Consider the following 26,944-nt stretch of genomic DNA (forward strand, 5'->3'; position numbering starts at 1 on the left):
ATCGTCACCCAAGAACTTGAAATAGATGTCAGGCAGAGGGAGGACTGATGAAATGAATGTTAATGAAAGCATCCCCATGTGAACGGCGCCTCACAGATCTTATCTTGTTTAACCCCACATCCCCCGCCATGTGGAGAGCATGGCTTCATCATCTCTGTTTTACAAGCTGGGCGTCTGGGGCTCAGGAAGGCGGTGGCGCTTGCTCCAGTCACATGGAGGACAGTGGCCGAGCTGAACTTTGTCCTCCAGACCCTCTGACTCTGGAGTCCAATGTCCTACCTGCTTTGTGATACTGCTCCTTACTGCCAAGCCTTCTCACACGGGGTCACCCAGCATCAAAGCCCATGGAATCAGAGTACCCAGGAGTGGGGCCAGGTGTCTGCAGGTGTAACAAGCACACAGGGGCTGTGGAACTCTTACCCTACACCAGCCAGCTATGGCAGTGGTGGGTGCAGAGGGCCAGGCTGAACCACCAGGATGTGAGTGAACCCAGGCCTAACCCTCAGAGGCGACCTCAAGGGGGTCAGAATCGCTCATGGGTCAGAAGGCCTGAGGGTCTGCCCTCCCAGAGGGCTCCCAAGAGGCCATCTCTGCTCAGTTTCCATCCTGAATCAATGCAGTTCTTTGACCCCCCCCCCAACTCTGGCTGGGCCAGAGCTGGACACAGGAAGTGGATGGATGAAACCCATCCCTGCCCTCAGGGAGTGCTCAGTCTGGAGAAGGCAGAGACAGGAAACTAAGCAATTACACACCAGCATCATCGTAAAGCAGCACGGGGATTCTACCCAGCCTCCAGCTCTTCCTCTGTGGGACAGGATGGGCCCTTCAGAACACAGCCCTCAGTATTCGATAATAACAAAAGCCAATGTTTTTACAGTTACTATTTGCCAGAGATTGTGCTAAGCACTTCACGTGGCTTACTTTGTCCTTGCAATGACCCTATGAGGTAAGCACTGCTTTTAACCCCATTTCACAGTTGAAGAAACTGAGACTCAGGGTGAAGGGACTTGCCCATGGTTACACAGACCACAGGGCTGGGAGCTGAACCCCAAAACCTGACCTAGAGCCCCTGAGCATTACTGTCATGCTGCACTGCCTGCAGAAATGAAGTTATAAATGATACGTAATTAAAATAACCTCACCAAGGCCCAACCTACATTAACTGGGTTTCACAACACAGCCTCCAGACCCAGCCAACTGAAGACACGCTGGGAAGGCACTAGGCATCAGGGACCAGCTCACACACCCATCCCGGGGCCTGGCCAGCTGGGCACAGGTGGCTAACAAAGAGTTACCCTCTGGGTCAGGGCTGCGGAGATGGAGGCTGGGAGCTGGGTGTGGGGAGGCTGGGAGCTGGGTGTGGGCCCTCCGCAGGGTGGCAGGGTGATTAGGGAGAAGGAGGGGGGCTCTAATCAGGGACCTCACATGGCAGCAGTCACAGCACACACCCTCCAGACCCTGGGTTCAGGAAGGAAGAGATGGGGCCCCTGAGATGCCACCTCTCCGAGCAGCCTTCCCAGAGCATCCTCCTGCACAGACGCTCATGGAGCACCATCTGGCAGCCCCAATCATCTTGGCATGAGTAGTTAGGGTGGGCATCGGACGGATGTGGGTTCAAACCCTGGCTCTGTCTACCCATCACTGTCACTTAACTTTTCTGAGCCTCAGTTCCCTCATCTGTAAAATGGGCTAATACTTCCTACTTCCCAAGCTGTACTTCTCAGCACCTTTCTAGGCTTAAGAGCTATTTTGGCTTTGGGGACATTTGACGAGAGAGAGACAGACAGAGAGGGAGGTGAGTGAGACACAGTAAAGGCAAAGCGCTGCACACACAGGTATACACAGGTACGTTTTCTCTCATAGGTCCTGGGGGGAAAACACAGAAAAGATGGAGAGCGAGGAGGGCAAGGGCAGGTCTGTAACTCCAAGAATTTGGAGGTGCAGGGTAGGGGGTAGAGGGGGTCTTCCACCTGAGACCCAGCTAGAGGCCACTCGGCCAGGGGAGGAGGGGGCACTGCAGGGCCTCTGGGCCCTCCCCACTCTGTCCTTCAGTCCCTCCGCCTCCCCAGTCTCTTCCCCTCTGTACCTGTCCCTCTCTCTGTTGGTGGCCTCCTCCAGCCTTCCCCTCTGTCCGTCCCTCCCTGTTTCTGAGACCAGCTCTCAGGCCTCTCCCTCTCATATCCTGAGGGCCTCAGAGCACCCAGGGCACTCACTCCAGACACAGGGCCCGGACTCCAGCACGGCCAGTCCTCCCCGTGGCGGGCACCTGGCTCCAGCAAGGCGTGGCCCGGGGGCCCCATTTCCACAGTCAGCTGCAGGGGTCCAGGCCCTCCGGGGCTGGGAGGAAGGGCTGCACCTCCCACATGGCAGGCAGAGCCCAAGCCCCAAGTTCCCAGGCAGGGCGGCGGCCATTTAACCCACCCGGACACCTGGCAGTTGGGGCAGGAAAGCGGGTCACAGAGGAGACCAGCACAGCCTGTCAGGGATCCCTGTCCAGGGCTCCCTGGGTCTCTTGGGTCCTCAGGGATTGCTAAGGAGCGGGGCTGGGACGGCTCCAGCTCCCCTAGACTGGGCTCAGCCAGGGTGGCCTTGGGCCTCAACACCTGCTACACCCTCCGGAGATGCTCTGGCTTCAGAGGCATGGGAGACTGAAGGGGGCATTGGCTGTGGGGCAGGTAAAAAGAGAGGCAGGGGAGAGTGAGAGAGGCAGAGGCAGAGATGAGGGAAGAGAGACAGAGGATGGCAGGCAGAGAAGGACAGACAGATACCAGGTGAAGCCTCCCGTGCAGCCAGGGCTCCAGCCCACAGACCTCAGGCCCTCTCTGGTCTCCACGGGAAGCCCCCGGGGGGGCCTGAAGCAGAAGCTCACCTGGCGCGCAGGCCTCGCTGGCCCAGGCAGGACCCCACCCTGGGAGCCAGCCCAGCTCTGCCCTGCAGCCCACCCGGGCTGTTCACCACCCTCCCGCCCCCAGTCTTCAACAATGGCCCATCCCTTCCCCGGACCATTCTTCTTAGCCTTGGCCTCCCCCAGATTCTGGGAGCGCCAAGCGGTGCCTGGACAAACACACCCACCCCGTCACACACACACACACACACACACACACACGCACGCACGCACGCACGCACCCCTCCGGAGACTCGTGAGCAGGCTGGGTCTTTATCACCAGAAAGGTGCTGGAGCCACTCCCAGGCCCTACGGGAGCTGAGGCAGGGTGAGGGACTTGACCTCAGCCCGCAGCGTCTAAGGCACAATGAGTACCCAGGTCCCACACAGCCCCATGGAATCCCCCCAACTCAAGCCCTGGGGAGGAAAGAGCAAAGCCCAGCCAGGTCCTCACTATCTCATTCCTCTCCCTTAAACCTCAACTTCCCCCCCTCAGCAATGGGGACAGTCCCTACGCCAGCCCCAGAAGCAGGGATACTGCCCCTGCAACCCTGGAGACCTAGGACTCCGCCACCCTCGCCTCCTCTCAACCCACTTCCCACTCCCAACTCCAGGGGCGTGCCTACACTGAGGGCTGGGGGACGGGGCTGGGCAGAGAGGTCGTGAGTCCCCACTGCGGGCTGTGAAAAGTCCTTTCCCCTCTCTGGGATGACAGCAATTCACTCCTACCTTACAGGGAGGAGACAGGCTTGAGGAATCAGAATGCTCCAGCACAACAAAGGGAACCATGGTGATTATTATCACCGCGAGAAGGTTCCAGGCCATAGAGAGGTAGGAGGGGTGTGTGCACACAGACAGAAACGGAAAGGAAAGGGGCTTGGTCCTACTGGAAGGGGTCTGTGCCCCCGGTGAGCCCCAGGGGCCAGGGGTGGGGTTCTGAGAGTTCTCAGCGCAGGGACCTTGAGTCAGGCAGGGCTTCAGGCCTGGGCCGGCTCCCTGAGCTGCACAGGAAGAAACGAGTCCAGACGGATGGTGACCCCGTACGCCAGGCCCAGAGCCAAGAGCACAGCAGCCTGGTGAGCCTCCAGGTGGCCAGAGGGAAAGGGGGCTGTCTGTGCCGCAGCAGGAAAGCGGACATGGAAATGAACTGGGACTGGCCGGACTCCAGGCTCCTGCGAGGGAGCACGCAGCACTTCAGGTCACCTGGATTCCCACCCCCACTCCTCCAGCTCTCCCAGGAAGCCCTGTGTGACCCTGAGAACACAGGTCACAGGCGTATGCCCCCTCCACAGACCTGGAAACTGAGGCTCTGGAGGTACTGTGCCCAGGCTCACAACGTGAGGCTGGCAGAGCCTGTTTGGAGCTAATTCTGTCCCTCTGCCCAATCCTTCCCCTGTTATCTGCCTCGAATACCTCCCAGCTAGAGAAGATAGAGTTCAGGCCTGACACCAATGCCCAACCAGACACCCATCCCAGGGGATTGGGTGGGTGGAGGAGGAATGAAACCCAAGCTGACTGCAGGCAAGGGGAGGGATCTGCACTTCCCGAGCACCTGGAACCCACGCGACAGCAGCAGCAGGTGTTTTGCATACTGCATCTCACGCCAGCCTCACAGTGGCTGGTGAGGAAGACAGCTTTCTTATTTTCATAAAGAAGCCAGTGGTTAGAGAAGAGAAGTGGCTTGCTCGGGTGGGGCGGGGGGGAGGGGAGCCAAAGTATGAGTCACAGGTCTGAGGCTGACCCTGAGGGACTCAGCTGTCCCCAGCCCATGCAGACCCAGCGCCCTGAACCCTGCCAGCCTGGCAGACCCCCCAGGGCTTGGGCCCAATGGAACCACAGTCCCTGCTCTCATGGCCACCCTGGTGAGTTATCTAACCCTGTTAGCCAGTTTACTCATTGGACAGAACCCAAGACAGTTGAGTTGGCTTGGCCACAGGGAAGAAGGCGGCTAGAACTGGGTCTGGAGGGACAAGGAAGATGCAGATCAGGAGATAAGGGATGAGCTGAGGGCATTCAGGCTGAACCACAGGGCAGGGGCACCGAGGCCTGAGAGGCTGGAAAATTCTGTATCGTGTATCTGGAGGGCAGGCACAGTCCTCAGAGCAACCAGGAGCTGAGGTGGGAGGGGGACCGTGGCCAGACCCCCCTTCCCACCAGGGACCTCAAATGTCCGGGTCTGGGCAGGAACCGGTAACAGGGGCAGCCTGGACCACCCTATCTTCCTTCCCCAAGGTTTCTGGCCCAGAGTGAGGATCTCCGGCCAGCCTTTCCCGGGGTCCTGGGCCCCTGGCACCCAAGAGCCACCACCCCAACTAAGAGCCCTGGGATCCACAATCCTGAGCTGAGAATAGAGGAGCCCAGAGTTCTCCCTCCTTACTGAGGATGCAGCTTGGGGTGACGGACCAGCCTCAGGACGGGGAGCAAAGACAACACAGATTCAAATCCTGGCTCTATCCCCTCCTCAGCTGTAGGATCCTGGGCAACTCGCTCACAGCCTCTGTCGTGATCTGTAAAATGGGCTCAGTAATAATACCCTCCCTGCCTATTTCATAAGGTGCTGGGAGGCTTGCAGGAGTAAGCACGTGAGAAAATGCGCACTGCTAAAAGCTATAAAGCATACGGTGTCATTCTGAGGTGAATGAAGTATGATTTGAACTGGGTCTCCTGGTGGCTGGGCCAGGGTCCTCCCACTGCAAGACCCTGCGTCCCAGGGGAGCCCTGCCCCTCGGGCTGACCCTCTTTGCAGGGATGGTGGTGGAGCACAGGCTGAGTCCCCCACATCCCAGCTCCTTCCGTCCAGGATCCGTTGCCACTCCAGACCAGGGGGCCCAGCCTTGGAGTTTGGAACTGAAAGCCCAGATCTGCCTCCTTCAGCTGTGACGTTGGGCAAGTCATTTCAGCCCTGGCAGCCTCAGTTCCCTCATCTGTAAATGGGGGCTGATGATAACCTCTGCTGGGGGGAGGGTGCTGCTGGGAGGATGACCTGACATCACGGCTGCAAAGTGCCCAGGGCTGGGCCTGGCACACATCAGATGCTCAACAGGTGAGGGTTCTCTCCCCTCACTCTGCTGTGCCCACCACACAGTGCCCAGGCTCAACCAGAGAAAGTTTCTAGCCTCCCGGAAAAGTGGCCCAGAACAATAACTGGGAACATGAACTGGCTGGAGAACACTGGATCTCAGAAGAAGATCACGTTGCTGAATGGTTAGTGGGGGTAAAAAGTAGAGCAAGACCCTGGCTCAGAGATGATGGGGAACCTGCCTTCCCAGCCCCCTCACTTGGAGTCCCCCAGGGCAGGCACAGGGTTCAGGGAAGGCACCTCTGCTCCTGCATCACACCTGCATGAGGTAAGCCCAGAGAGTGTGTGTGTGTGTTGGGGGGGGGGGGGCGGGTGGGGAATGAGATTCAGGAGGAGCAGGGAGAGGTGACAAGGCCAGGGGTCCTGTATTAGCGCTCCTGCCGGCTTTCAGAGCATCCCTGGATCTATCAGATCGTCTGTCAGAGCCTCAGTTTTCCTTTCTGTAAAATGGGGATGGTGGTAATCATCTTATCCTCTTGCACATGGCTACTGGAGAGTGCATACTGGAGAAGGGGTGATGAAGTGGGGGTAGGGGGAAGGTGAGTTCAGATCTCACCCAAGCCTTTATTAAACAAGGCAAGGTTCCTATGGGCAGCAGCCCCAGGAGCTGAAATTCACTACACAGCCTCCCCTGCCCCAATCCACTACTCCATTGGTTCTCAAAGTGTGGTCCCACACCCAGAGCAGCAGCATCTCCTGGGAACATGTTAGCAACACACATTCCTAGGCTGCGCCCCAGACCAATGGAACCAGAAACTCTGGGGGTATGATCTGTGCTTTAACAAACCCTCCAGGAGACTCTGAGGTATATCATGGTTTGAGAACCACTGCGCCAGCCCATGACCCCCCCCAGCCTTACTCCAGAGAAACCTCCTCCTACCGACTCGTCTCACTTTCCCTGGCTCCCAGAAGGCTGTTGGGGAGGAAGGAGTCACCATGGAGAGAGGTCATTAAAGAGTAAAGATCCCATAATTAGTTAATGACACCGCAGGCTCCCAGAGAGGAGGAGGGTCCAAAGTCAGACTACAGTGGAGGAGGAACAGCTCCTCCATATCTGTCTTTCTCTTTCTGTCTGACTCCTGTGCACCCACACACGCCCCAAGAGCCTGCCCCCTTCCCTCCGTGAGCTTGCTAATCAGCACAGAGGGACGGACAGTGCCTCTCGCCCCAGAAGAGCTGGAGCGACATGCGCGGGTACACGCTGGTGCGTATCAGGGAAAGGGCTTTCTCCCAAGAATCTGGTCCTTGGACCTTGAGTTTAAAAACCATCTGACGAGACAGCCACTTTGAAGAATTCAGTCTGTGAAGATCATTAAAGTTGAGAACAAAACAGACGTACGGACCAGCTGGTCACTATAGCAATGTGGGTACTAATGAAAAATTCTAAACAGCCTAAGTGTGCAACAGCAGGGGAATGCTTAACTGGGTCACGGCAGATCCACGTGGTATGATACTAGGGAGCCGGGAAACACGCTGTGGAAGAATATTGAATAACGTGGAAAAATCCTCCCTCTACAATGTTAACATAAAAGTGGCAGCACAGGAAGTGGTTCATAGGGTATGATCCCAATCGTATGTGTGTGTGTGTGTGTGAACACCAAACTGTTCACAGGACATCTCTGAGCGGTTATTTCCTCCTTTGCATCTGTTCTTCACCCTCCAACTTTTCCCACAAAACTATGTCTTCAATGGGCCTTTTTTTAAAGGGTCCATTGGTTCAGGTAGAGATGAAGGCTTTTTAAAAAAGTTGACAGAAATGGATTGGGATTGACATACACACACTACAATGTATAAAATAGATAACTCACAGGAACCTACTGTATTGCACAGGGAACAGTGCTCAACACTCTGTAATGACCAAAATGGCGAAAGAATCTAAAAAAGAGTGGGTATGTGTATAACTAATTCACTAACACAACATTGTAAATCAACTATGCTCCAATAAAAATTAGCAAAATAAACAACAACAAAAAGTTGACAGAAATGTCTCTTTCTGGCCTGAGGGTGGGGCGGGGCGCTACAAGGGAGGTCTGGTTACCCTCCCCCACACCCAGAGAGCCTTCATACTCCACATGGTCCCCAAGTGGTCCCCAAAGCATGATCAGGACCAACAAGTTAAGGGAGAATGGGTTTGTTCAAATTCTACACAATATTTTTTAAGAGTCAGATATGTCCAGACATGAAAGGTAGTGAGCTCTCCAAGCCTTGAGGTGTGCGAGCAAAGGCTGAATGTTGTCCATGGGATCGGACTGAGTAGGTAGGTTGACTCAATGAACTGTAATGCTGCTCACAAGACTACGACCTTGTGACTCTAGTCACGAGGCTCCATCTTTGCCCTCATGCTAAGTCAAAAGCACCCAGGTTGAGGCTGGGCTCAGACTGTCTTATAGAGGACCAGGCCCATAGAGGCCTAAGGCCCTCCTGACCCCCAGATCTCCAAACAGCCCTGGAAAGCTCCTTTACTCCAGACCGGGGACCTCGGTCTTTGGGGAGGAGGACTCTGTCATTCCCTCAAAGGGGTGGAAGGCGCAGCATTCGTTCATCACTATCACCCTCATCAACCTCTGGCTTGTATGGAAGGAGTTTTACGTGCTGGGCCCACCACTAAGCATGTTACCCAGAGCCGTTATCTCATTTAATCCTCACCGAAACTGGTGAGAGAGGGGATCAGAGGGGCATTTGAGAGCCCCTGAATGACACAGCCTCCTGCCGCAGTTACTCCTCTGCTGTGAGTTCAGAAAGGTCAAAGCGTCAGGGAGGTGACTTGCCTACGTGACCGTCAGTGACCCAGGGCCTAGCTAGCCACCCACTCATTTGCGATGGGATCTCAGACAAATCTGTCATCCTCCAGCCCCACTGAGTTTCTATTTCCTTTATAAATGAGGACGTCTCATCATGTCCCGTTGCAACAACATTCTAATATTCCATATCCTAAGACAGTGGGTGGGAGAGTAATTTTCCAACTTCAGTAGTAGAATTACTCATTGCTACCATTACTGTTAGCAACGTCAAATTAACATTGAGTGTTTGCCTACCAGGCATCGCTGGAAGCGCCTTGTACTTATGAGGAGGAACACATATTTCTCTCTCCACTTGTTTCCCTGAGGAGGGACCTCTACAGGGAGAACACCTCTGGCCTCGCTCCACCCACTTCTTCGCTTCAGGCCAGGACCCCAGCAGTGGGTTATCTGATTGGTTCATCTGGGAGACGTGCTGGGCACGCTCGGCGGCTGCCCGCAGGCAGCGTCCATTCCGGGCTGCTCCTCTGCATAATACCAGCCCCTGCAGGGAGGCTGGCCCCTGTTCAGAGTTGCCTGTGACCGGACCGGAACTCTGCCAGTTCCAGGGCAGACGGTTAGCCAGCCCTCTGGGGACTGGATCTAAAGCCACGTTCTCGGGGCTTCCTTTGGAGCTCCATCTTTGTCGACTGTTCTTTTCACTTGGTTCCAAATTCAGAAGAAGAGGGCTTCCCTCACACCTTAAACAAGTGTGAAGCTCCTTTAACCTTCACAGCACCGCTCTGAATTAGGTATTATTATTATCCCCATTTTACGCGTGAAGAAAGTAAGCCCGTCGGCGTCAAGGATTGTTGAGAAGCTTTCTAAACGCCAGGCGGCACTTGGGGTGTGTCCACCACAATGGAAGCAGGATTATGATCCCATTCAGAATCTGACTCTTGTCTCCCTCCAAAGACACTCCCTCAGTCTTCTGAGGCTTAACAAATTGACATTCACTTCAAACCAACACCCGACCCCCTTTTGAAATAAATATGATTTGTTAACAACAACAAGAACTTCAATATGATCCCACGTTCATATAATGCATTTTTGTTTAAATATTTATAGTACGTTTTTTGATAGCTTTATTGTATAATTGTGTTCTTTCTTTCTTTCTTTCTTTCTGGAGCATAAAAATAATATGGGCTTACTGCAGAAGATTCAGAAAATGGGGAAAAGTAAAAAAAAAAAAGTCTGTAATATGATCTAGATAACCCCATTATGTGTATACTTAAATGTTTCACCTACTTTTTAGCCTCGTTGAGTGCCATTGTGGGGGGCTGCCCTGTCGTTCTGTGTCTGCAGTACCTCTGTGACAGTGTGGGAACCTGCCCACCTACTGTGGCTGTCTCAGGGCAGGAGAACAGGCTGGGCACCCAGAAGTCCTTTCCCTGAATAAAACCCTGCAGCTCCGCACTGTGATATCACATGTGCCTGTCTTACAATAGCCAAGTGCAGCAAATGCAGGATAATAGAGTTTTGCAGCCCAAAAAGGGCTGCAACTTGCCCAAGGTCACATGGCAAGTAAAGGATGAGCTGGGATCAGAACCCAGGTCTCCAAATTCCCAGACTCCAGCCATTCACCAAAGACTTAAATCCTGCTTCCTATTAATAATAGCAACGCTATCCAAAACATCTGGTCCATATAAAGCACTCACTGTGTGCCAGGCACGTCTCACAAATGCTTCACGTACACTGATTCGTATCATTTTCAAACAACCCTATGAAGTAAGTGTTATAACCAACTCCATGTTAGATGCTGAAACTGATGTACACAGGGGTTAAGACACTTGCCTAAGGTCTCACCCAGCAGGTAAAGAGCAGAGGCAGAAATGAGCATCCCTGGGCACTTTGATTCCAGAGTCCACGACATTGCCTATGGTTCGTCCTCCACTCTCCTGGGCCAGGGCCAGCTGGACCCCAGGCAGGCTTCTGGAGCATTTCTGCCTGAGGAGTAAGCAAACTGGCCTAGGAGGTCACTCCCCTGGAGCAGCTCACTCTGCAACGTCACAGCAGAGCCAGGAGCCGAACCCAGGCTTCCTAATGCCCAGCTTCCGGCACTTCGTCCACTTTTCTGCATGGGTCCTATGAGCCTAGGTCCAGAATCTTCAGGAACTCCCACCCCAGATCACCTCTTGACACAGAAGGGAAAGTCAGGGGTGGGGCCCAAAGAAAGGCAGAAGCTCCCACTTCCAGGAAAGAAGCCAGAGGAGAGAGTGGCGGGGCCCCCCAGAGCTGCCCACCTGGTGGTCTCCAGGGATAACGTCAGGGGTGGGCCTCCTGGAGGGCATCCTCCCATCCCCCAGCCCTGCACCCACGCCTCACGGGGCAGGAACACCTTCCACAAATAACTGCTGACTTGAACGTGCCTTTTCTGGCTGAGTCGGGCTTCACTAAGGGCCAGAGTGGCTCCCACAAGGCTGGGGCTGGAGGAAGTTGGGCTCTTCCCCTCTCAGGAGGGGAAAGGCTGGGCCTCATGAGGGAAGCCGGAGCCCGGGCTGAAGAAATCCCAGGCCAGCCACACCATTCCCACCTCCCTGGACCCCAGTTGCAGGCACGGGACGGGCAGGCCTGAAGGGCAAGGCAGGGGCATCCAGACCCTGCTTCCCAGCTCCGCCTTTGCCAAAAGGAGCCACCGAGGATCTGGCTCTGAACTGGGTCCTACTGGGCCACCCTGAGGAGAATCACTTATTCATTCAACCAACATTTCCTGCGTGCCCGCTGTGGGCCAGGCCTTGTACCAGGAGTCAGGACGCAGAGATGGATGGGGCAGTCCCTGGCTGGGAGGGTTCACAGAGATACTCTATATGCCACCAAACAGCAGCAAAGAGGCAAGTACTCAGTGTAGGCAAGCGCAGAGGAAAGAGGGGAAGGGAAAGGAGGGGTTTTGGAGAAAGTCTGCCACTGACGTTCAGACCTACTTCCCCTCAGGAAGCTCAGAGTCACGGTGGGGAGACCCAGCCACCCCCGGGAAGAGCACCACGCAGGTGGGAATGGCTGGTGTCTTGGAGCACGTACACACACGCTGGAGAGGCGCAGAGGGCCCATACGGAAGGCGGCTGCTCTGGGGAATGTCTCTGGGGGCCTGAGAAGCAGCCTAGTATAAGCCTTGAAGACTGGCCAGGTGAAGAAAATAAGGGCAGCAGCAGCTCTCATTCATGGAGGATACACCATGCGTAGGTAGAAAATTGCAAAGCGCTTCACATGCACTTTTTTTTTTTTTTTTGCAGTACGCGGGCCTCTCACTGTTGTGCCCTCTCCCGTTGCGGAGCACAGGCTCCGGATGCGCAGGCTCAGCGGCCATGGCTCACGGGCCCAGCCGCTCCGCGGCATGTGGGATCTTCCTGGACCGGGGCACGAACCCGTGTCTCCTGCATCGGCAGGCGGACTCTCAACCACTGTGCCACCAGGGAAGCCCCAACACATGCACTTTTTTGTTTTATCCTCACGTCACCCTATGAAGTAGTTACCATTATTATCCCCAATTTAGAGATTCAGAAACTGAGGCTCAGAAAGGGTCAGATAGCTAGGAATGGTCAGGGCCAAGAGTTTGCTCCAAGTCCAACTCTTCACCACCATGCTGTCCCATCTCCCTAATCTGTGGACAGGCAGAAGGTAGACAAGGGTGCTTCAGGTGGGGGGCAGGCAAGGTTAGGAGGTGGAATTGTCCAGTTCCACTCTGTATTGAGACCCTGTGTTGTATGTGTGTGTGCGTGTGTGTGGTGTGTGTGCACTCACATGTGCCCTACTTTACAAACGACAGAGTCCAGGTTACAGAATCCCCTGAGAGCCAAGTAAAGAATAGGCCATTAGCAGAGGAGGGAAGGAAAGCCCAGAGAGGAGAAGGAACTCATGAAAAGTCACACAGCCTGTAAACAGAAGAGCTGGAACTAACTCTAAGAACCAGAAGACAGGCCTCTTCCCTCACCTCAGCTGCGTCTCCATGTCAGCACAGAGTGAATCAGCTGCTGACAGGAAAACCACAGTGTAGGGGGAACCCCAGGGGTGAGTCAGGAACCAGACACCAGCGGGGCCGTCACAGAGGCCCTGGGCCTGTGGCTGGCCTCCTCACAGGCAGCATCAGGGGCCGAAGGGAAGAGGGAAGCAAGTGTAGCATGGAGCTCGGCCAATGTTTACCTCCAGGCTTCCCTCCCGGCCCCTCAGATCCAGGCTTAGAGGAGGGGAAGCCGGTGGGCAGGGCAGTTCCTGCTGAGATTAAACCGGACCCCCAACCCTGGCCCCGGCCTGTCGCACACAGGGGCCCAGGCTCTTCCCTCCCGCCCGCCTCTCACACAGCCAACTCCTGACTGTTTGATTCTTCCGTGAAATCATAACCGCCCCCTGAGTTTCCCGTGGGGTGGAGGAAGTGGGTTTAAAGAATTGGAGCCGGGGGTCAAAGCTGAGCCCAAACCAGGGGGTGTCCGCTGGCCCCAGATGCTCGAAATCGAAAGGAAGGCTCGGGGCTTGGGGCTGCTCTGCCCTGGGCCAGGAGGGGCTGTCTGGTCCTCAGGGTGAACAGGGGCTGCATCCCCAGGGTTGGAGGGTAAGAGAAGGGGGTGAGGCGCTTCCAGGAAGTGGTTCAAAAGTCTGAGACCATAGAGAGAGGGGACTGCCCCACATTGCAGAAACTTCAGAGGAGCCCTGGAGGAACCCAAAATCCACCCCCCTGCCGCATGTGGGAACTTTGTGACCCCGCTGGCTGACCTCTCACCCTGGCCTTCCCTGGGCTGGAACTGAGAGGGAAGAGCTGCAGGTACCTCTTTCCAGCCGCCCTGCTCTCCCGCCCCCTCAGCCCCTGCTGACTGGCTCAAGTTCCCTTCACTTGGCCCAGAGGCCTCCCCTTCTTGGGCAAACACAGAGCCTTCTTGGGCGGCTCCCTCTCTATCACTCTGTAGCACTTGTCACCCTCCCCAGTGCCTTTACCCACCCAATCCAGCCACCTTCTTGAGCACCCGCTATGCACCAGGGTCTAGGCTCCATGGGGGATCGAAAGAAACAAAGGGCACCCACTGGGACACTTGCTCCCCCTCCCCTCCAACAGTGCCTTTCCTATCCCCCAGCTGCAGACATCCCCAAAGCCCCCCAGGCCCCTGCTTCTCCATCATCACAGCCATCGGTTCGTTATCCCTTGACCACTGGGTCCTGCACCCCAGCGCACCTGGCAAGACTATCTTTCCAAAAGTGCCACCCTGACTATGTCACTCCCCTGCTCAGAAACCTTCAGCGGCCCTCACTTTCTACAAATCAAATCCAAACATCTCGCCTTGGCATTCAAGATCCTCTACAAGTTGATCCAACCGACCATTCCCCCTTCGCTTCCCTGCACAGTCCCAGCTCCTCAGCCAGACTGATCAATCTAGCAGTTTCCTAAAAATCCCCGGAACCCTCTGGTTCCCTTTCCCATCGGATCTGAACCCTGGTCTTGGTGGTTGTAAAAGTACCGAGCTGTGCTCAGTGTCTGCTATATAGTATGTGGGCTACTTTCAAACAAGGTTGAAAAAAAAAAAATCCCCTGAACACACTGACCTCCTTGCCTTCCCCTTGGCAACCTCCTCTTCCCAAAACACTATATTTGCTGTGGCTACTGAAACCTTTGCAATCTTTAGGGCCCACCCAAAACTCCACTTCCTCCATGAAGCTTTCCTAAAGATCCCTCTGACCCTTCATCTATCTCCTATCACAGTCCCCTTGTCTAAGTTCCTCACCAGATGGTAAGCAACTAAGGATGGGGTCAGTGTGTCATCGTCCGTCATTCATCACATGGGGTGGAGGGGTGGTAGGAGGACTTCCCAGTAGATGTTTACTAAGCACTGTTTGAAATGAACATCTCCTCCCTGCCCCCCTCACAGGCAACACCTACTGACCCCTCTCCCTCCCCACCAGACCAAACTCTAATCTTAAGCCACTCAAATGCTTGGAGAGGGGAGTCTGGGGCCCCAAGTTGATCCAAGCCCAACCAGGACTTGGGATCCCAGGCAGAAAGTCCTGTTCAAGTCTCACTACCTCCCTTTCTCCCGTGTCTCACCTGCCCTGAGCACCACCCTCCCATACATACACAAGCTGTTTCCTCCACATAGCACAGCCCTCAGTCCAACAGTGTCCCATAGTGTTTTCCAGCTGGTTCCACAGTGTAGGGCTCATCTCCCCAGGAGATGCAGGGAGCCAGCCACCTTCAGTGCCCAACCCTGATCAAACAGATAAAAGGTGCCCACACTGGCCCTCACCGCCACCCTGAGCCAAGCATGCAATGGAAGAGCTGGATTCTGGCCACCAGACCAGTACAAACCCATGAGACCTCATCTGGCCTTGAGCTCTGGGTGTGAGTTATCCTCTCCAGCAGAGGCATGGTGGGGATGGGGACCTCACTGTCAGCAGCTCAAAATGAGGGCAGAACCCAGAGGCTAGTTCACCTCTGTATCACCTAGCTCCTTCTAATATATAGTAGGTGCTAAGTAAACATTTGGAGGTTTATTTAATGGGACACCTAACAACTGCAAGCAATATTACTGAAAACTCAGCTACTCTTTGGTCCAGATGACACATTCCCCAACCCCAAAATGGACAAAGTGATGCTGGTGGCAGGTGGCAAGTTTTGGCTCTCACAAGGTCAAGAGGAGCTGCAGCCAGCCCTCCAAAAACAGTCTCATTCCCAGGCAGGAAGCCAGTCTATCACCTGCCCATCCACATCAGAGCAGCTGTCATACAATGAGGCCTCACTGGGTGCCTGGCGCCTTGCTAAGCACTATATACACGTTATTCTATTAAGTCCTCACTACTACCGTTGAGTACCATCACTACCCCCATTTAACAGATGAGGAAACTGAAGTTTGAAGGGGGAGTGGAATCCAAATTTGGTCCCAAGTCCTTGACCACTGAACTAGGCTGCCCAACTACTATGGCCCCTGGCACAGAGCACCTACCGCCACCAGGGACAGAAACCGCCAGCCCAAGGAAGGGACCCTGGGCATGCAGCAAGAGCCCCGGCTCTGGGCTTGACTCTGGGCCCAATGTTTGCGGGGTTTTCCCTTGTCTTCCCCACTCACCCGGATAAGAACTTGTCCCCTAGTTTCCGCCAGGGGCCTCCCAAGCCAGCTCACTTGGAAAAGCCCTGGGAGGGGGACAAATGCCCTGCTGAGTTTCCCACCCCAAGTCTCACTAGGCTCTCAGAGCTGGGGGGAAGGGGAGGCTGAAACCTCCCGGACTTGGGCACCCACCCCACCCCCACCCCCCCGGCTCTGCCCCCGGTTCCCAGGCCTGTGGGTTCAAGTCCCATGCGAGGAACTAGTGTGACCTTTAAAGCAATTCGCTTCACGCTCGCAGAGAGTTCGCTTTGCTCAGAGTCACTCTGCAGGGAGACAAACTGTAGTCTGGGCGACGCAATCCGAATACCTGTTGAGTCCGCTCTCACCTGCCAGCCTCACCTTCCGGGGTTTCAGTGAGAAAGGGCAGTAAGAACACGGAGTCCACCTAGTCCAACCTCCTCCTTTTACTGGAACCCGAGAGGTCCTGGGCAAGGTCGGGGGACGCGCCCGGGCTCACACAGCTGGAGCACGGAGGAGCCGGAGAACTGGGGGTCAGGACTTGGGAACTTAATTAAGCTCCTTCTCACCCACCAGCTGCCTTCTTGGCCCGACCTGTCACTTGTTGCGAGAAAACTGCCCGAGCGGCCTCTGGAAGTGGGGACGAAAACTAACTTTGCTCGTGGTTGCCGGCAGGCCTCCCCCGACCCCCTTCTCACCTGCTGGCTCTGCTTTTTGCTCCGCGCTGCAAGCCTGGCGTCGCCCGCTCGCGCCCCAGTCAGCGTCCGACTGCGCAGCCCTGGGTTCAGTAGCTCGATCGTCCCCCTCCCGGCAGTCGTCGGGGAACGCAGAGGCTTCGGCCAGGCCCCGCCCTCCGGAGGCCACGCCCCAGACACACCCCCTCGGCCTCCTGACTTGGGCCCGCCAGCCCCGCCCCCAGACCCTGCAGGAATGTTGACTGGCTTCCAGCCGGATCGGGCTCTGTCCGCTACGGCCTCCCTGCTCTAACCGGCCAGCCCCGGCCCGGGTCCTGCGGGGGATGGAGCTACGCCCCTCGCCCCGCCCCGCTACGGCCCAACTTCACCCTGTGGATGGGGCCCTCCCTGGGCCTGCCTCCTCGGCCGGGTCTTCTGCGCCCCTCCAGGCCCCGGGCCCTGCCCGGATAAAGCCTTGTCTGGGTGGGCATGAGCCTCAGCCCTGCCGGGTGGGAAACCTCACTCCCAGCGCTTCCTAATGGTCCCGCCCCTCCTCGGCCTTCCTCAGCCTTCCCACGCTCCTCCCAGGCCGCTGGCCACTTCCCTAGGCCCTCCCACCACCCCCGCCTCCGACTCCCTCTCCTCCGGGCTTATCCCCGCCCCCGGCCCTCCTAGCTTGAGGCCTCTCCCCAGGAACGCCCCTTCCTCGCTTCACCGCCTCCCTAATCTTGCCCTGCCCTACACTGGCAACCCTACCCGAGGCAGGCAGGCGTCCGGATCCCCACGCTGGCATTCTGGGGCGGGTGTATCCGGGTGCAACCGGGGAACGGCGTGGGAGCGGTTTGCGTTCCAAGTCCAGGCCTCTACCAGGAGGTGGCTTGGGCCCAGGCACTTTTTGAAAATACTAACAGCCACCACTGATTGAACTTTTGCCAGGGGCCAGGCTGTGTGTCAAGCTGTGGCTTAGAAAAGTACTTTAAAAGTACTGGCCGTTGAGTTTGCACAACTCTGTGCAGATGTTGCGCCCATGTTACCAATGAGCAACTTGAGGCTTAGAGAAGGGAAGTCACGGCCTCTGAGTCTCACAAGGCTGGTGAGCAGGACCCAGTCCCAGGCCGTGAATCACAAGGCCTGATGCTGCACCAGCCTGCCTGGACTGGCCCCTGGAGGAGTAACCCGGACCAGCCGTCTGCTGAGGCAGTGCTAGCAGGCTGCCAGAGGTAAGGGAGAAGGCATGGGGTGATGAGCTGGGGGGCAGCAGGGGCTGCTGGTCCATCCCTGAGAAGCTGGCTTTCTCCCTTGAGAAGTGGCTCAGAATTAAGATGGGCTGCAAAAGATCTCCGGATGGCTGTGGTACCCCCACCTGCATCCCAGCCCTCCACACACCCAGACCCCAGGGACCAGCCTCAGGTCCCTGGGTTATGACCAGAGCCATTGAGCTGTGCAGCTGACAAAGCTCTTTCACTCCCATTATCTCACTGGCATTTCACAAGGACGTCATTGTGGGGAAGGTCTGATTGTGCCGGTCTTGCATGGGTGGAGCAGGGCGGGGAGCTGGATCCCCGCCCAGCACGGTGGTTCCCGAAGCAGGTCCTTGGACCCGCAGCAGCAGCAGCATCTGGAAACTTGTTAGGAATGTGTGTTGGGGGCCCCATCCCAGATCTACTGAGTAAGAAACTCTGGGGGATGAGCCTAGCAGTTCGCTTTATCAAGCCTTCAAGGTGATTCTGAATCACACTTCAGTTTGAGAACCACTGTTTAGCATAAAGGTGAAGAAGTCAGGGTGCTCTGAGAATCACACAGACCAAGTAGCCTCCCGGGAGCCTTGTGACCCAAGGCGAGGCAAGGAAGGTACTTAACGCCTCTAGACTGAGCCGTTAAAAGGGATATCATGGGGCTTCCCTGGTGGCCCAGTGGTTGAGAGTCCGCCTGCCGATGCGGGGCACGCGGGTTCGTGCCCCGGTCTGGGAAGATCCCACGTGCCGCGGAGCGGCTAGGCCCGTGAACCACGGCCGCTGAGCCTGCGCGTCCGGAGCCCGTGCTCCGCAACGGGAGAGGCCACAACAGTGAGAGGCCCGCGTACCGCAAAAAAAAAAAAAAGATATCATGATAATAAAAATAATAGCAATCTCGAGGGTGGCTGTTGAGGCTTAAATGTGGAAGTGCTCGTGAAGTGTTTCTCCACTCTTGCACACTGTGCATGCTCAGTAAATAAATGTTTTCTTTCCAGTAAAAAGTCCCTTTCATAGAATCTCCACACCAAGCCGGAGGAGTGGGGCTGGGGAGTTCTTTAAGCCCAGAAGTGTCCCATACTGTTGCCCTTCCTACAGAAGGACACCATCTTTCCTGCAAGGGGCCAAGAGCCTAAAAAGCTCTAGATGATGTCGATGCTACGGGTCCAGAGACCATACTTCGGGAACCACAGTGCTATTCTGTCTTGGCCTGGACTCCATCTCCCACCCTAGCCAATCCGTGCAAAATGGGCATGAAATACCTTCCTCTCCTACCTTGCTCCGGGTCCCCTCCCCTCAAGCTGGGGGTGTTGGTGATGGTGATTGGCAGGTGGCAAAACAGCTGGATTCCATCAGCAACGCCCCCCTTCCCCCAGGCAGGCATTAGATCACATGAGTCCCTTCTGCCACCCCTTCCTGTCTCTGTCACTCCAGATTAGAGATGGAGGCAGCTGGGGCAACATGGAGGGCAGTCTGCAGGCAGCTTCTGGAATCTCTGCCAGACTCTCCCAGCATCCTTTGCAGCCCGTAGAAGAGGGTTTCCCATAGGAGTTACAGCCTGGGGCACTGGTCCTGTACCACAGAGCTACTCTGAAATGTTGATAGCGAAAACCGAGGCCCACATATATATCTAAACATTTAACAGACTGTAAAATAAAATATGTCTATTCTCCTGCCTTGAGAAGTATTCTTTATAATGACCAAGGAGGCCATGTTGAAATTTAGAATCCTCGTACTCTTTGTAATTCTATGCAGGGACATGGTGGGTGTCGGGGTGAGTCAGCCCTGACACTAGTCTTCAGCACACCCGCCCTAATTCTCTTCCTAGCACCATCTGTGTCCTGTGTCACAAGTAGCCTAGGACTCAGGCCTGTGAACACGTCAGCTCACATGCCCAAACTCTGTCCACACACCTTGCCTATAGCTACCACTCAAGTCACCCCTCTAGGGGTGCACACGGGGCCATGTTGTACCCTCAGACGGATGGACCTGGAGAAGTTGCTTGTGTAAAAGCCCTAAAACTGGGCTTGGGCCGTTTCGGCAGAGATTTCTAGGTTTTTACATACCTGAAGCATGATGGAGGAGGAGGGTGGGGTGCAGGCTTTGGGTGGACACAGGTGGATTTCCTGTCCAGGTCTGTGGGTGGCGCTGCCATTCAGCTTTGTCTTCCCAGCACCCAGCCAAATGCTGGGCACACATTGGGAGCTTAACGGACAGTCAATGAATAGATGTGTGTCTCAGTTATTTACTGAAATGTCAAATTGGGTTGGTTTTTCAGCATTTCCTCTCTTCCAGCGGGAGTCAGGCTTCACCGTGACTTACCTCGGTCACTTTTCTAGGCAGAGAGCACAGCCACCTCTAGTGAGAGATTACTTCCATCTTTTGGGAAATTCTCCAGCCCATTCCAGAGGTGAAACCAGGAGTTTTGGAGGCAGGAAAAGGGGCAAGAAGAACCACTCTAGGGAGTTCCCTGGTTGCCTAGTGGTTAGGGTTACAGGATTTCACTGTTGTGGCCTGGGTTCAGTCGCTGGTCGGGGAACTGACATCCCTCAAGCCACATGGCATGGCCAAAAAATGTCAAATGGCCAACTTGGAGGTAGGGGAGATGGTCGTTATAAGACCTCAAAAGGGTATGGCCATGGGGTTCCTAGCCTCCCAAAGATTCTCCACCCCAAAGTTGGCAAAGCAGGAGATCTGAAGGTCCTTGTGGACAAGAACATGGGTGTCAGGGTCTCATCGGTGTCTGGGCCTAGGAAAAGCCCCAAGGCTCTTGTACAGCTCTGGGAGGAAAGAGGAGGAGAGGGATGGGGGAGAGTGGTGCATCTGTTTCCTATTGTTATGTAACAAACCACCCAGTCATTTATTTAGCCCATAAATCTGTCATTTGGGGTACGTTCAGTGGGGAAGGCTTACCTCTGCTCTAGACAATATCAGCTGATTCAGCTGGAGGTTGAGGATCCACTTTCTTTTTTTTTTTTTACGGTATGCGGGCCTCTCACGGTTGTGGCCCCTCCTGTTGCGGAGCACAGGCTCCGGACGCGCAGGCTCGGCGGCCATGGCTCACGGGCCCAGCCGCTCCGCGGCATGTGGGATCTTCCCGGACCGGGGCACGAACCCGTGTCCCCTGCATCGGCAGGCGGACTCTCAGCCACTGCGCCGCCAGGGAAGCCCAAGGATCCACTTTCAAGATGGTGCACTCACTCAGCTGGCTAGCAAGTTGGTGCTGGCTGTCAGCTGGGAACTCAGCTAGAGCTGGCGCCTAAGGCCTCAGTTCCTCTCGATGAGGCCTCTTGGCGGCTGCTGGGGCCTCTTCACAGCAAGATGGCTGGGTTTCAAGAGCTAACAGAGAACAAGATAGAAGCATATGGCGTTTTATGGCGTTTTATGACCTAGCCTCAGAAATCATGTAGTATCACTGCCTTTGTATTCTATGAGCGGAGGCAATTACGAAAGCCCACCTGGTTCAAGGGGAGGGGACATAGTCTCCTTCTCTCGATGAGGGGTGGCAAAGTTCTAGAAGCGCTTGCAGGGCAGACGATATAGTTGCAGATATTCTAGTTGGTGGGAAACTCAATCTGGAAAACACAGTCTGTCCCAAGTGGGACCTCGGAATGACTGGAGTAGATATTCCTCTGGTGGGAACTGAGAGTCTGAATTCAGCTGATTTAAAGAAAAAGGGGCCCAATATTTTCTTACACAACCATTTGTGCACAAATGAATCAGAGGCCTGGCAGCAGACGCTTAGTCCTGAGTGTTTACGTTACTTAGGACCATCCTTCTTCAGAGAGTACTCAGAACAGATTGAGCACCTCCCTCCCTTCGCCCTGCATGGTTTCCTTAACATTATACACTTAAATAGCACCCCTGGATCCTCATCACAACGACCCTAGGAGGTACGTACTATTACGATGCCCATTTCCAAGATGTGGGGATGGAGGCATTGAGAAGGTAAGTAACCAGCTCAAGGTCCTACAACTAGTAAGTGACAGAGGAAAGAGAAGTAATAGTTTATAGCCAACTTAGTTTTCGGTTGCAGAAATTGACCGTAACAGGAAAAGCCCAAGTTGCATAGGACCTAGGTACCCAGATTCTGACCACCAACACTAAGCCATGTGGTCTATTCCTAAAGGCTCACACTGCATCAAAGAGCACCCCCCAGGGCCTTGAAAGGACCCTGCTTCCCGCCTGAGAAGCAGAAAGAATGCTGGTCCCGGACGCTGGACATAAATCTGCTCTATACTCTGTCCTCTTGCTGGGTCTTGGGCCAGGAAATGGTTAATAGCAATTTATCAAGCCTGAGTCTATTGCTAAGCACAGTAACTCCTGCATTTGAATGGGTTCAACAGGGCCAGGGCCTTTCTTCTCCAAAGAGCTGGATGGGGATCTAAACTCTGAGCCCCTTAGAGCTGGGTTGTAGCTGGGACAGGATCCAAGTTCCCACCAAAGAGGCTGAGCCGTTGATTTTTTTCCATCTCAGCCATTTAACAAAGATCATTTAGACCCCTGCTCAAATCCCACCCTGCCCCCTGCTACATCTGAAGTTCCAGGGGTTAATCTCATGCAGCCCTGGCCTCAGTGGGGCTTTCAGCACAGTGGGCAAGCTGACCCAGAAACCAGTGCAGTGGTGCCCCACGGTGTTACCATACCAAGAGCAACGGCAGAAATAATAACAGAGCCTCCATTTTTAAAGCAAACTCTTACCATGCTCCAGACAATTTAAAAATGACTGGGTATATTTGACTAATTTGATAACAAGCATTTGTGTAGTGCTTTACATATTATGAAGCTTTTTTTTTTTTTTTTTAACAACTGTGGCACTTGGGTAATTTTGAAACTATTGAGTGATGTCTCCGCATCCACAATTCCCTGTTATGCCTGTTGTTTTCCCCTTTCAGGCATCAGTTCAATCCCACGGCAGGAGTTGGGTACCCCAAGCAGTCATGAGCCCCCATGCCAATGTATGTTAGTTTATTTATTTATAATCGAGATGTATGCACTAATTTGCTACCATTTGGCATATTCTGAGCCATACACAAAGCAAAATTTGAAAAGACAAGATAAAAAGTTATTTAAAATATTCAAGATATACAAAAATAAAAATCAACAAATATAAAGCAATCCTAATCATTTTCTCCTTGAACCCCAGTAGATCCCGTTAGAGACCATTTCTTGTGACCTCTGTGCCCACAGGGAAGAGTTGTTGGAGCAGAAAAGCAGAAAACAGAAAAGGCTTCTCTGGACAACCCTGTTTTGGTGTCTCCAGATACTCCTAAGTCCCTGAGATGGATGGGGAGCTGCTACCAAAAGGGGACTAGAAATGGCAGCTCTCACTCCTGCCATTGGGTGGAGCTGCGCAAAACCAGCGTGAGATCCTTCCCTGAAACAGGCACAAGGCTAAAAAGAACATTCCTGTGGCCCAAGGAGCCAATGGTGTAGACAGTCTCCTCATTGTAAGGCTGAGAACGCCAAGGCTCAGAGAGTTGAGTTGAAAAAGTTTTGCATTTGTCACAGGTATTTCAACATTGGGGGATTTCATAACATTTAGACATACAGCTTCTGATAAAAAACAGAAAAACCCAAACAACCTGACGTGCATCCTGACAGGGCAAGAGCTGGTGGACATGAGTGTGGTGTCCCCTTCATTTGTAACTGGCCACAGTCCCCACCCCTCCCCATTGCCCACCCGACCTGGTTTCCTCATTTTTGTGACCTGCCTAGTCCCCATGGGCAGCTGAGGTTGCAGTCCTGGGCTCAACAGATGCTGGCTGAATTGGCATTTGTACTGAAAGCTCTCTGAGTGTCAGCGCTGCCACAGAGACCTCTGTAGGAAAACACCACAGTCTTTCCTTCCCTTCTCTCCATGACCCTCCCTAAGAAAACTACGGTGTTGACACAGTCCTCCTCTCTGAGAGATGGTTTATGTTCAAGTTCCTGCCCTGATAACTTTCTAGCCATGTGACCTTAAGCTTGCATCTTCACCTGTCTGGGTCCGTTTCCTCACCTGTAAGTTGCAGGCAATGCACACCAAAAAAAAAAAAAAAAAAAAAAAAAAAATCCACACGCTTCCCTCCAAAATGAGCATTTAGCGCCCTCTGGTGTCCATACCACCCAGTGCAGCCAATCAAGAGAAACCTGGAGTGAGACCAGGAGAAGAAAGCCTGGAGGGACGGGAGGGACAGGGGAGGGTCCCCACCTCCCACCCTGGGCCTCAGGTCAATTCACGCTCCCAGGAGCAGAGTGTAGGCACCGCTTGAGAGCCAGGCGAGGGCAGACATGGAATTAGGTCTCCTTAACAGGTTCCAACTGCAGATTCCCCACCCAGCCCGGACAAGGAACTTGGTGTGGGATTTACCAGCCAATGCTAGTTGGCCTGCAGTCCCCCTGGGTATCTGGAGGCCTCGAAGACCGATGACTCTTGTTTAATAATGGTAATGAAGTAATATTAATTCTAGTAAGCATTGTAAGCATACGAAATACAGTCTAGTTGTTCATGCAGAAAAATTTACTACAAGGTACTTGCAAAGCCCCCTGAATTGTTGAGTGGGGAACTGGGGTTGGCTGGAGAGTCAGGCTCGAGCTCAGTTTCCAGAAATAAGACCTCGGACTACGCTGAAGCACCAGCCTAATAAGAAAACTGTCACTGTCACATCCTCCATCCGATGCCCCTCTACCCCAGGAAGTCAACTTTGCAAACCCCTGGAATCCTACCACCAGGAGGTTACATCCATCATGACAGCAAAACACGGAAGCTCCTCACAAAGCCTACTGCCTCTGAACCCAAACCTTGCAGCCAAGTGTCAGACCCCAGGCACCGAGGCCACTGGCCTGCAGGCTGGCTGCCAGCGAGGCTGGGAGTTAGAGTTCTGATGCCTGCTCTGGGAGGTTGAACTAGTAATGTGGGAATTTCCTCAAACATAGAAAGACTGTTCCAAAGACGCAGGGCAGCTATGAATATAACAGATGTCCACCGCAACTCCTGCTGATGGAGGGTGTACCACATGCCAAGCACTGGGCATCATCTCATCTAATCCTCATACTGACCCTCAGAGGCAGAAAAATTACCATCCCCATTTTGTGGAGAAGGTAACTAAGGCTTGGGGAGTTTAAATAATTTGAATAAGATCTCGTGGCTGGTGAGTGGCAAAGCCAGGAGCAAGTCAGGACTGCCTGACTCTAGACCCTAAAAGATATGCTATATTGTTTTCCTAAAGTGTCTCTTTTTTCCTAAAGTGACTCATGTCCCATTTACTGAGAATGAGCCAGGGAGTCTAGAATGAGGACCTAGAAGGGAATTCAGAGGTTGTTTAACCTAACTACTTCTTTAGTGCTACTCCTTAGCCCTGTATCAGTCAGCTTTTGTGAGGTTATGCTGCAGTAACAAAGAACCCTGAAAATCTTGTCAACTTAATAACAACCAAGTTTTAGTTCTCATTGATGTTAAGTGATTGCTGAAGATTGCCATGTGTCAGGCGAGGCTCTGCTCCTTGTGTCTTTGTCATTCCTACATTCAAGAGGAAAATTTGGCCCCTCTTTGGGATATGCTGCTCTCATGAGAGAAGGAAAAAGAGCAACAACGACCAAGCCACACGATGGCTCTCAAAGCATCTGCTCGGACGTGGCATCCGTCCCTTCTGCCCACATTCCGTTGGTTAAAGCTCCACGTCAGTGGGCAGAGACCTATCCTCCCTCAGGGAGGTGCCTCTAGTCATGTGACAATGTGCGGGGCTGTCTAATCCTCTTATAGGGATGGGGAGTGGTTAACTGGGAACCAAAGTACACTCTACCACCAGCTCTTCTAGCACCTATAGCTGCATTCCAGGTAGCCGAGTTACCATATGAACCAGTTGCAAAGCAACCGAATGCGAAAAATCGTGCTTAACACTAACTCACATTTAATGATCATTCATTCCTTCATCCCATAAATGTTTGTTGAGTGTCTAGTGTGTACTGGGCAATATTCTAGCACTGAGAGGACAGCAGCGAACAGAACAGTCAAGGCCCTGCCTCTTGGAGCTTCTCATCTTCCAGTGAAGGACAGAAAATAATATATAGTATGGCAGGTGGCAACAAGTGGATTGGAGATATTGAAGCAGGGTAGAGGGTAGGGAGTTTCTGGAAGAGGGAAGTTGTTTCATATAACAGATCAAAGAAGCCCATCGGAGGAGGTAACATGTGAGCGGAGACCTGAATGAAGTGAGGGAGTGAGACTACCTAGAGGAGGAGCATCCCAGGCAGAGCAGGTACACGTGCAAAGGCCCTGAGGTTGAAGCTATACTGGAATAGGGTGTGTGAGGGGCAAGTAATAGGAAATGAGGCTGGAGAGGTGTCAGGGCCAGATGATGGGGGGGGGGCTTCCCAGCTTGGGCTTTTACTCAGAGGGAAGTATTTGAGCTGGGAAATGGCATGATCTGACTCATGTTTTAATAGGATCCCTTAGGCTGCTGGGTTGTAAACAGACCTTAGGGAGGCAAGGCTAGAAGAGGGGAGACCAAGGAGGAGGCTACTGCAATAATCCAGGCAGGAGATGTTGACCTGGACCAAGGGGGCCCAGCGAGCATTCAGAAGTACACTTATCGATTTACTTATATCCCCAGGATATATAGGAGCAACCGGCAATCAGAGAGCAGACATTATCAACAAACGCAAAAATGATGGAGGTCATGATATAAAGGAAAAGAGAAATTACATCTATAAAAAGCCCAGTTGAGAAAAGCTCTAACAAGTGAGCACAAAATCGAGCCACTGCAGTGCTGTAAATATGAAAATAATCTGGTTCAGTGCTCTTCAAGCTTTGCGGTGATGTATATCTTCATATCTTTGTGGACGTGCGTGGAGTCCACCAGGGTGGTTCCAGGGGCGGGGCTTCGGGCTCCACTACCCCGTTCCTCAGGCAGCTCTGTGCTCCACTGTTTTGTATATATCACAATAAGACTGCTTCTGAAGAAAGGGTGACACACACACACACACACTCTCTCTCAAAAGGACCTGAAAAAAATATTTACCCCCAATTCACTCTCTGACTAAAGAACGAAACCCTGCTCTAATGATTCTGCGGGAACACGGCGTAAAGACATTTACACCGCGGGTACAAAGATTGTGTGAGCGGCGGCAGCAGCTCAGCGGTTCTTCCTGGAGATCCACGTCCAGTGTCTACACTGTGTAACGGGCCATGAGCCGACACTGTCGTCTTCCCCACGTTATGAAGTGTAAATGTTTCCTACGAAAGGGAAAAAGCCTGAGAAGAAAAAAGGTGAGTCC

At 53.8% G+C, this 26,944-nt stretch overlaps 1 protein-coding gene across 3 annotated transcripts in view; it reads right to left on the reverse strand.

Annotated features, from left to right (window-relative positions):
- Nucleotides 1-17,225, reverse strand: part of CD82 (CD82 molecule) — a 52,056-nt gene extending 34,831 nt beyond the window's left edge. The window contains exon 1 of one of the 3 annotated variants that reach the window (XM_030864617.3): nt 17,211-17,225. The gene's annotated coding sequence lies outside the window, so the exon portion shown is untranslated. Of the gene's footprint in view, nt 1-16,478; nt 17,049-17,210 lie in introns of those variants that run through there. The other 2 variants (XM_030864621.3, XM_030864619.3) reach the window with 2 other exon arrangements.
- Nucleotides 17,226-26,944: the final 9,719 nt, after the last annotated feature.

Source organism: Globicephala melas, chromosome 8 (assembly GCF_963455315.2).
Source record: "Globicephala melas chromosome 8, mGloMel1.2, whole genome shotgun sequence".
Classification (NCBI taxonomy): Eukaryota; Metazoa; Chordata; class Mammalia; order Artiodactyla; family Delphinidae; genus Globicephala; species Globicephala melas.